Source organism: Haemaphysalis longicornis, unplaced genomic scaffold (assembly GCF_048455015.1).
Source record: "Haemaphysalis longicornis isolate Haplotype H1 unplaced genomic scaffold, Haemaphysalis longicornis Haplotype H1 scaffold_5, whole genome shotgun sequence".
Taxonomy (NCBI): Eukaryota; Metazoa; Arthropoda; class Arachnida; order Ixodida; family Ixodidae; genus Haemaphysalis; species Haemaphysalis longicornis.
Genome location: NW_027526385.1, coordinates 116,716,847 through 116,725,443, shown reverse-complemented (window position 1 = coordinate 116,725,443; position 8,597 = coordinate 116,716,847). Strand labels below are relative to the sequence as shown.

The following is an 8,597-nucleotide window of genomic DNA, read 5'->3' as shown; positions in this document are numbered from 1 at the left end:
TAAAGGATGCGGCTGAAGAGTGTTGTTCCTTACTGTCTACAAGATCAGTACCTCCAGCACGCCCCACCAGTGCTCCCTCTGAAGCCCCGCTTGCAGCTTGCCCCGCCATCGACCTTCCTCTTTCCATACACGAACTCAACGCAGCCATTCCTCGTGCCAACAAAAATTCTTCACCGGGTCAATACGAAATAAGCTACGAGGCCAGTTCTCGCCTGTCCCGTCACTTTCGATTTCATCTCTTAGAATATTGTAATTCAATCTGGCTCTGTGGCACAGCACATTCCCAGTGGAAACTAGCTACGCTAGTGGCATCCCAAAACCTGCTAAACCACCAACGACGTATGATTCTCTCCAATTGCTAGCTGCGCTAAGCTGAGTCGGTAAAATTATGAAGAAAATGATGTTCAGAAGAATGGCGTGGTACCTTGAGAGTAAAAAATTCCCCGCATTTCCCCGAGGGGAAGAATGTGAAAGTGAGAATGCACGAGTTGAATTTGCGCGGTTCGGTAATGTTCGCGAAAGAGAGATCACACACACACACACACACACACACACACACACACACACACAACTACAAAGAAAGAAAGATGCATTTATTCACAGACACCTATTTGTGTTGTCGTTGTACTTGTTGCTAGAGCGGATCTCAGCTTTGAAATTTCGTGTCAGTACTCCTTTAAGCGGGTGCATTAGCCCTTCTCACGCCCGATTCCTGGCCAATCCCCACGTGGGTATGTGCCATGTCAGCTGCCAGGCAGCGCGCGCCCATCTCCCCCTGTTGCTAGGGAAGACGAGGAGCGCGCGCACCCGCAGCTGTTGCTATGCGGACTACGGCGGCGGACGATTCAGGCTCGCTTAAGAAGTGCATTCGCACTTAAAAAACTCTGTCCGCCTCAGGTGAACGGTTTTCGCGAAAATAGAGCAGCCAGTGGCGTGATTGCAATAGTTTCCTCTCTGAAAAAAGAACGGGCAGTAAAATTGCGTGACTTTACTTCGTCGCTCTCGTTTTCCTGTCGCCCTTGCGCCCGACCCCGATCTAATCCAGTTCCGCGCCTAATGAAGGTTGCGCAATGATACCCACTGAGCCTATATACTTGTTGGTACTTCTGGTCTTAAGGGATGCGCGTGTCGGGGGTGTAGCTCAGATGGTAGAGCGCTCGCTTAGCATGCGAGAGGTACCGGGATCGATACCCAGCACCTCCACGACTTCTGTTTTTCACGCACCACTTGTTTTAAATAGTCTTGCGTGCGTATAGCTGTTAAATGTTCTACTACTCTGTGTATTGTTTTATGCCTACTGTAAAACAAGTATTCTTTTATGCCTCTGATATTGCAAAAGCGTCACAGATGAACCGGTTCTGAAAAACACAATTACTCGTACAGGAAAGGTTATACTTGCGTCTATTTCTTAACAGGCTTGACACAGACTGCTCTTACATAATTACTTCTACAGGAAAGGTTATCCTTGCGTATGGTTTGATACAGACTGCACTTACACAATTACTTCTACAGGAGAGGTTATCCTTGCGTCTATTTCTTAACGGGGTCGACACAGACGGCTCTTAAAGGGGCGACCTAATAGGAATGTTTCCTCAGAAAGAAGAAATAAGGAAAGCCTCGATGAAACTATTTCATTTCTTGGTGCTTATCGCAAATTGCCGTTTTCTTTTTCCAAAGAAAATGGTGTCATCAAACACCAAACCGTACTAGTATAATCACCATTCAACATTGTCCATGGATAAAATTACCATGACTAATATTAAAATAAACTCCGTATATAAATACCCGTGTTGAATTTCGCTTTCATCGTTGTCTTGTCCAAATACGTTCACGGCGTACCGTTCCTAATCTCACACGAAGATGACATATACAAAATAGCACCACTTACGCCGAGCCTCAAACTCGTAGGTTATATTTAGTGCGGTAAGAAGTGAAATAAAAGTATCTTCCGATTTATCGTCACAGCAATTTCATTGTACCAATGAGCACAAAAAGCAACTCAAAGTACCTGGTACATAGTCAAAAGTATGAAAATAGCGTAACAGACGGTACACAGGAAAGAAGAGGCAGATACTTGCGCTAAGAATTGGTTTTATTAGTTCGGAGCACTGAATATAGTCAAGCGAGGCAAACTCTAAGCAACAATAAGGAGGGAGAAAGGAGAGAATGGCTGTAGCAATGATGTTGTAAAGCACACAATCGGGAAAAGAGAGAAAACACTTTGGAATTCAAAAGATATGCAATCTCTTTTTCCTGCAGCGAGCACCGGCCACATTAAAGGGACACTGAAGTGAATTTGTCAAGCTCCCGTTTTTGCTTGCACTGTGTAGACTGGCTCAAATTAACACACTATTCATCGTTTATCCGGTTGACAAATCGGTAATTATTTTACAAAGCGCGAAAGAAGAAAAACTACCATGCGCGGTTTGCGGCGGCCGCACCAACTAAAGGCTGTGACGTCAGGAGGGGGGGGCACCGTGATTGGACGATGCCCAAGGTTAGCAATCAAACAAGTTTCGGTTTCGGTTTCGGTTCTGTAAAACAACATGCTTGACATCCGATGGCGTTGTTGGATGGCCATTCTCGATATCTCAGTAAGCGCCGTACCGCGCTTCTGCCATGTTGTCGGCTGTCAAATGTCTAAGATAAACCTCCCAGGGCGGCTTGGAATCGTAGAAATCACTAGACGAGGCCTACGCAGTGGATGAACGCCCTCCGCGTCACCGCAGACTCTCAAATGCCATGCGCTTTTCCCGCATATTCGGAGCTTGCCTCACTCATGTCTGTTCGTAAAAAGCTAGTTCGCACCAGGCCAAGCACCCACTGCCCGCAAGCAGTCGGTGCTTGTGGCAACAGCACGCCAACGAGAACTCGCTAGCGCGTCTTTGCCAGTATGCGCGCGTTCTGCGATCTCGCTCGTGGAGCAGTGAACGTTACGGCCCAAAAAGGGTGAACTCAGTCCAGAAAACATCGGCCGCATACGAAAAAATCAACTTAAAAAAAAAAACATGTACTCTTGGGGATTTGAACCTGCGACTTTCAAAACAGTAATTCCCAGCGCCTCAAACCACTAGGCCACGAGCCGGCACTGACCGGGCTGGATATATAAGGTCTATAATGTATAATCAGTTTACACTTTTTATTTATTTTAAGCATTTCAAGTACTTTATGTGACTATTTGTTGTATAGCGCTCCTGCAGTAAGCGTCCCCCAAACTTCCACAATATCTCACGTCTAGCAATTGCATTTCTTTGAAGGAAAAGCGTTCGCAGATGTGCGGTCGTGGTGCTGACCGCTGTGCTTGTTTACCCAGCGCGAAAAATGCTTCCTGCTCCCTAGTTTTGCGCTGTACGGTAAAAGTTTCAGTTGATTTTATTTTCATAGTACCTATATTGACTTCGCTGACTCTTCTCCCGCCTTGAATTGGCCTTAGATTTTCCTACTAGCGTAAAGTCAGCTAAGCGTCACACGTGCACTTGTGCAGCGCTTGTGTGGAGCGACCCGGACACTGAGTTTGACACAGTGTACAAACTAACAAAGTAAAGAAAGGCACATTCTTTCATTCACAAAGGTGTTGTGGCTTAGTTTAAATTGAGCGAGCGAATAGCGACGACCCGTCGGCGGCCGGCGGACGAAACTCTGGGCCGACTGACTCGATCGGTAGGTCGGCTGGTCGGCGAACCGTGCAGTAGCGCAGCCATTTTCCAGCTCATCTCCTGCTGACGTCACACGAAAACGCCACAGAAAATGGGCGAGCGTAAAGAGAGGAGGACAGCATTTTCGAATTGATTTTTCTACTAAATAAATTCGCGTAAACGCGGCCAGAGTGGTCGAAACAAGGCCTACGGACTCCGAACTACAATTTGCGCTAGTAATCCCGCAATGTTTACAAATCACTTCAGTGTCCCTTTAAAACGCTCATCGGCGCACTGCGCTATACAAAAAATTCACGCATCTCCACGAAGTGAATCATGGCGAGTGGGCGAAGCACCGGGGATTGTTTTTACCGTAAATCACCAGTGAGAGGATTTACTGCTGCTAAAACGATTTCAAATCCAATCCAATACAATTCAATTTAGTCCAATCCACTCCATTTCAATTCAATCCAATTCAAATTTGATCCAATTCAATCTCCTCGCGCTAGCGAAGCACGGCTCTCCAGGAGCGCGTGCCTGCGCGAAGACGTGCCTGCGGGAACACCAGAATAACTTAACGAAGGGGAAATCCTCCAACCTATCAGCACACTGCCGAGAGATAGTGTGGTTGTACGCCGCGCTTTGATAAATGCGACGTTTCGTTTGCTCATCAGAGCCAGCTGACACGAGGAGTTGTGGAAGCTTATCATTTCAACAAGAATCCGGACAAGTGTGTAAGCCAGCATTCCCTGACGCTGTACAAGGAGGAGAAGGCGGTTTTAGATTTGACCGGGTCATGTAAGCGGCTCTGATGCCTTCATTCAGGTTTCATTTGATGCTTCAAGTTTTTTTGTGTGTATTCACACACCGGATCGTATGTGTAGGCTATATATTTGTGCTCCTTTGCAATACCATGCTTAATGCGAGTCAGCGCCCGTCTTGTGCATTCAACTACGTCCCACCAATACGCCCAACTAAACATTTTGTACCAGCTCATCTTCCGAAATTTTAATTGGAACTTTATTGAACACAGCAAAGAACCCAAGTTACCGTACCAATAAAACGCCACTAGAGCAGTTCTTTTCTCATCCCTGAATTTTGCGACCATTAAGACTAAACAAAGCACAGCGGAAGGGGGTAGATTTACCACCGACTACCGCTACTACGAAGTCAAACTGGAGCACAAAACTCTTACAATTACCCGAACTCCCACTTAACAATACGCATGCAAGAACACCATCGTTATTCATCCACAACATGCATGCCTACCTTCTGGATTTAGTTTAGAATCTCGACTTCGGTCGTTAAAGGGAAGCTGAAGCGCTTTCCAAAAAATTTGAGTTAGATTAACAGTTATATAGTTTCTTGCGCGCTGATTCCGAATACCACATTGAAATTTATCGTACGTGAGTCCAAGTGGCATTTATCTTGAAAAAAGCGCGGCCCCGTTTGAAAGACGCGCGCTTTTCGTCTTTTGACGCCCCTGATTGGTTGCGCCCGTCATGACGTCAAAGGAGGACACCCTTCGGCCGCGCGGGTTGTCGGAAGCATTGCGAACGATCGCACGGTTGCCTTTGCGGCAATTTAGCTTGCAGTTTAATCTTCGCACATTACTGGAAGTTTGTTTTATAATTTCCCGTGCTGTTGGTTCAATTATCTTGAAGCTTAAATTTGCTTTACACGACAGAGAACCCCAAAGCAGTGACTGTGACGTCGACTAGTGGGTTCCATCAAAATAGTTTTGAATTAAGCAACCAGCATTGGGGGATTTTATACCTTATGTTAATATTAGGTACTGCCTTAACTGTTTCTTATTATACACAAAACCATTTATGCCGAAGATTAATGGGCGTTTTATAAACAATCTACCAACGAAAAGCACGTACGTGCACTGCGCGAAAAAATAGCATTCATGCGCTGTAAACGTATATGCGAGACACATCTTGCCAGTACACGCATAAACCAACAAGCAGACTCTGCTTCCGCATTTCCTTTGTTCGTTGTCGCCCACCCCAGCCCCGTTACTCATCCCCGTACACAGACCCACATGCGCGCGCCATTTCGGCAGCGGCGCAACGGCGCCTCCGCGATTGCTAGCTGCACTTCGATGAGTGGCGTCTTACTGCTTCACATGCATTTATTCTGGAAACACTGCAGCATACTAGTGCCTGCTCAGCATTATTGGCTGTAGTAGGGCTTGATTTTCGCTTGTGCGTTGCGCATTCTGCTACAATATTACGGCCCCCTCGTTATAATTAACAGACCACTCGGACAAGGCAGTTACATTGTAGTTACGTTACTTTAGGTAACAATCACCAAACTTTTGTGATAATGACTCGTTGGCCTGTTTCAGCATTTCTAGATTGAAGCATTTACCGCGCTAGTCGGACACAGGCCGTATATTTACTCTTCGCTCCTAATTTTTTTAGTATCATCATTATATATATCACCAACTATCACTGGAGCACACTTGAGGTTCAGTGACAGCAAGTGCTTGCATGGTTATAATATGCAGCACTCTCTATGATATGCAGCCACACGGAATCTCGGGCAAAAAATTAGGCCCCCGCAGTCAACACAAATTATGGCACGGTGGTGGTTCGGAGTGGTGTTTTTTTTTTTTTAAATTCCAGACAAACATCACTTCGTGACATGTATACTTGCAAAATAAGTAATCTGGTTGTCTTGGTTCTTTTACTTTGTAGGAATACTGTTTCCTCTTAGCCGGGAGAGAACTTCTATCAGGATTGGCCCCTTGTTTTAGTTTCGCCAAAAAAATTATTTTTTTGAACACTGTCCTGAGCCCATAGAGAAAGAAAACCGACGCGTTTAAGGGAACAAGTATTTCCTGAACAAATGTGACTTGGTTTCTGGAATGGAACGAAACACCCCCGCTCAAGGTACAGCAGTATTCCCCATCCTTCCTAAATCTAGAATCTAATGTGAACATTCACGTCCGTCGCATCAAAAAAAAAACGCATTGGAGCGGTTTACAAAGTATTTAACGTAGTGTAGTATATTCTCTGTCATCAAGCACAGCACCTCGGCTGTCGCTTCCGTATGTTATCAAGCATCCCGGCCTGGCATTATTCTGCTTAGGAATACGGCATGATAACGTATGCCTCGTTTGGCGTTCGTGCATACTTTTTGAACACGAAAATTGTACAAATGAGTGCTATCAACCACAACAACAACAAGTATCATTCACAAGGAAACACGGCGAAAAGAGCATGACGGAGCCGGCCGATCCAGCCGGAAGTCCAGGTATGACGTTTTTCAGCCGGTTTTCGCCCGCGCTCTTCGGTCTTCCGGCATCGCGCGGCGAGATGGGGGCGGGGCATCGGGCCACTTTTGTTTGCTCATTGCGCCGCTTCTATTGCATGTATTGCGAAAATATTTCGTACACATGAACAATTCAATGTGTACTTGCTGCTAGTCAACTTTTCTTTTAATTCTAAAACCGCTTCATCTTCCCTTTAAGTCGAGTGTACCATACGGGTTGCCATGATAGTTGAGACAAAGCTAAAATCGAAGTCTGAAACATGACCCACACAAACTGCTCACGCGTCCCTGAGCGTATACCAAAGAAGGTTGAGGACCTCAAAAGAGACAAATGCGTACGGTGGCACAATTCTCACGTGCTCTGCCGCTTTAGCAACCTTGTGCTGCCCTCAGTTGCGATGCGGCCTACATCCGTAGAGAACAAAGCGCTGTTTTAGGGCTTGAAAATTTTGAATTTTACCTCCATGCTTCGCAATCAAAATAGCTTCCAATTAACCGACATAATGAGTGCTAGCTTCAAATTCTGGAGCATTTTATTCTATTGGACTGCAGGCAAAATTGCAAGGACCACCTTATCACTTTAATTGGCTGAAACTTCTACTTAAGAGACCTCGAAATACAAATAGTCGACTGTGTTTGTGCGTCTTTTTGGAGACAAAAAAATACTTTTTTAAAAAATATTGTGACAAGGACAAGTTCCAGAACGACGTGGTGTTATTGCTCCCGTTAAACTGTCACCCTTGGCAGCGACCCAAATAGAATCCGGTCGCTCGCCGAACAAATTAAGGTTGTGCAATGATACCTACCGGGCTTAGCAACTCGCCGGGGTTCTTGTTACCTTCTTCGCGAGAACGGACCTGTCGGGGGTGTGGCTCAGATGGTAGAGCGCTCGCTTAGCATGCGAGAGGTACTGGGATCGATACCCAGCACCTCCACGACGTTTTTTGTTCTCCGCCAAGCGGGCAGATTGCAAACGCTGATGCGTCCGTTTACCATTTCCTGCGTGGGCAATCTTTCGTTTTGTTCTTTTGTTGTGCCCGTGATATAAGACGTAATGTCGTAACGCGCCGACGTCGTGGCGCAGCGGTTTGGAGGAGGAGTAATACTTTATTTTCTTCTAAATTTAGTGCAGATGGGAGGCCTCCTTAGTCCCGGCAGCCGCGTGATTTCGCTGCTCGGGTGTCCCGCTGGATCAGTCCTGCAGGCCCGAGCTAATTAGCTCGCATTCCCACTGCCAGATGTAGGTGAGGCGAGTGGGCAGAAGAATTCAACGGGGTAGTGGCTGGGGTGTGGCACTAAAAGAAGTTATGGTGGAAACGGCTAGGGGAGAAGTGGAACGGGATGGCGCCGCTGTTGTACGTGTTACTTTGATACCTCGCAGACTGGTATTCTTCGTTGGCGGTTGTAGGGTGAGGTCTTACTGGCCGGTGTGTCGGTAGTTCTATAAGATCATGTGGCTGGTATAATATTAGAGTGTAGTGGGTCCGTCGTGGTGGCCAAGCCGTCAGGTGTTGAGTTCGGGCACCACACTTCATTAATTAAAACTGCCCGGCAACTAGATGTCATTAGATGGGTATAGGCGTGTTTACCTATGTTGTGTTTGTTTTCACGCCGGTCGAGCTGCTTTGGGCGCGAGGGGTGTCAGGAGAAACCGCGGAAGCTTCTTTTTGTTCGCCGCGC

At 46.4% G+C, this 8,597-nt stretch overlaps 2 non-coding genes across 2 annotated transcripts; both read left to right on the top strand.

Annotated features, from left to right (window-relative positions):
* The first annotated feature begins 1,130 nt into the window (after nucleotides 1-1,130).
* Nucleotides 1,131-1,203, top strand: Trnaa-agc (transfer RNA alanine (anticodon AGC)). Its single transcript has one exon. It is a non-coding gene; the product is annotated as a tRNA-Ala (tRNA).
* Nucleotides 1,204-7,779: 6,576 nt separating this feature from the next.
* On the top strand, nucleotides 7,780-7,852 carry Trnaa-agc (transfer RNA alanine (anticodon AGC)). Its single transcript has one exon. It is a non-coding gene; the product is annotated as a tRNA-Ala (tRNA).
* The last annotated feature ends 745 nt before the right edge of the window (nucleotides 7,853-8,597 follow it).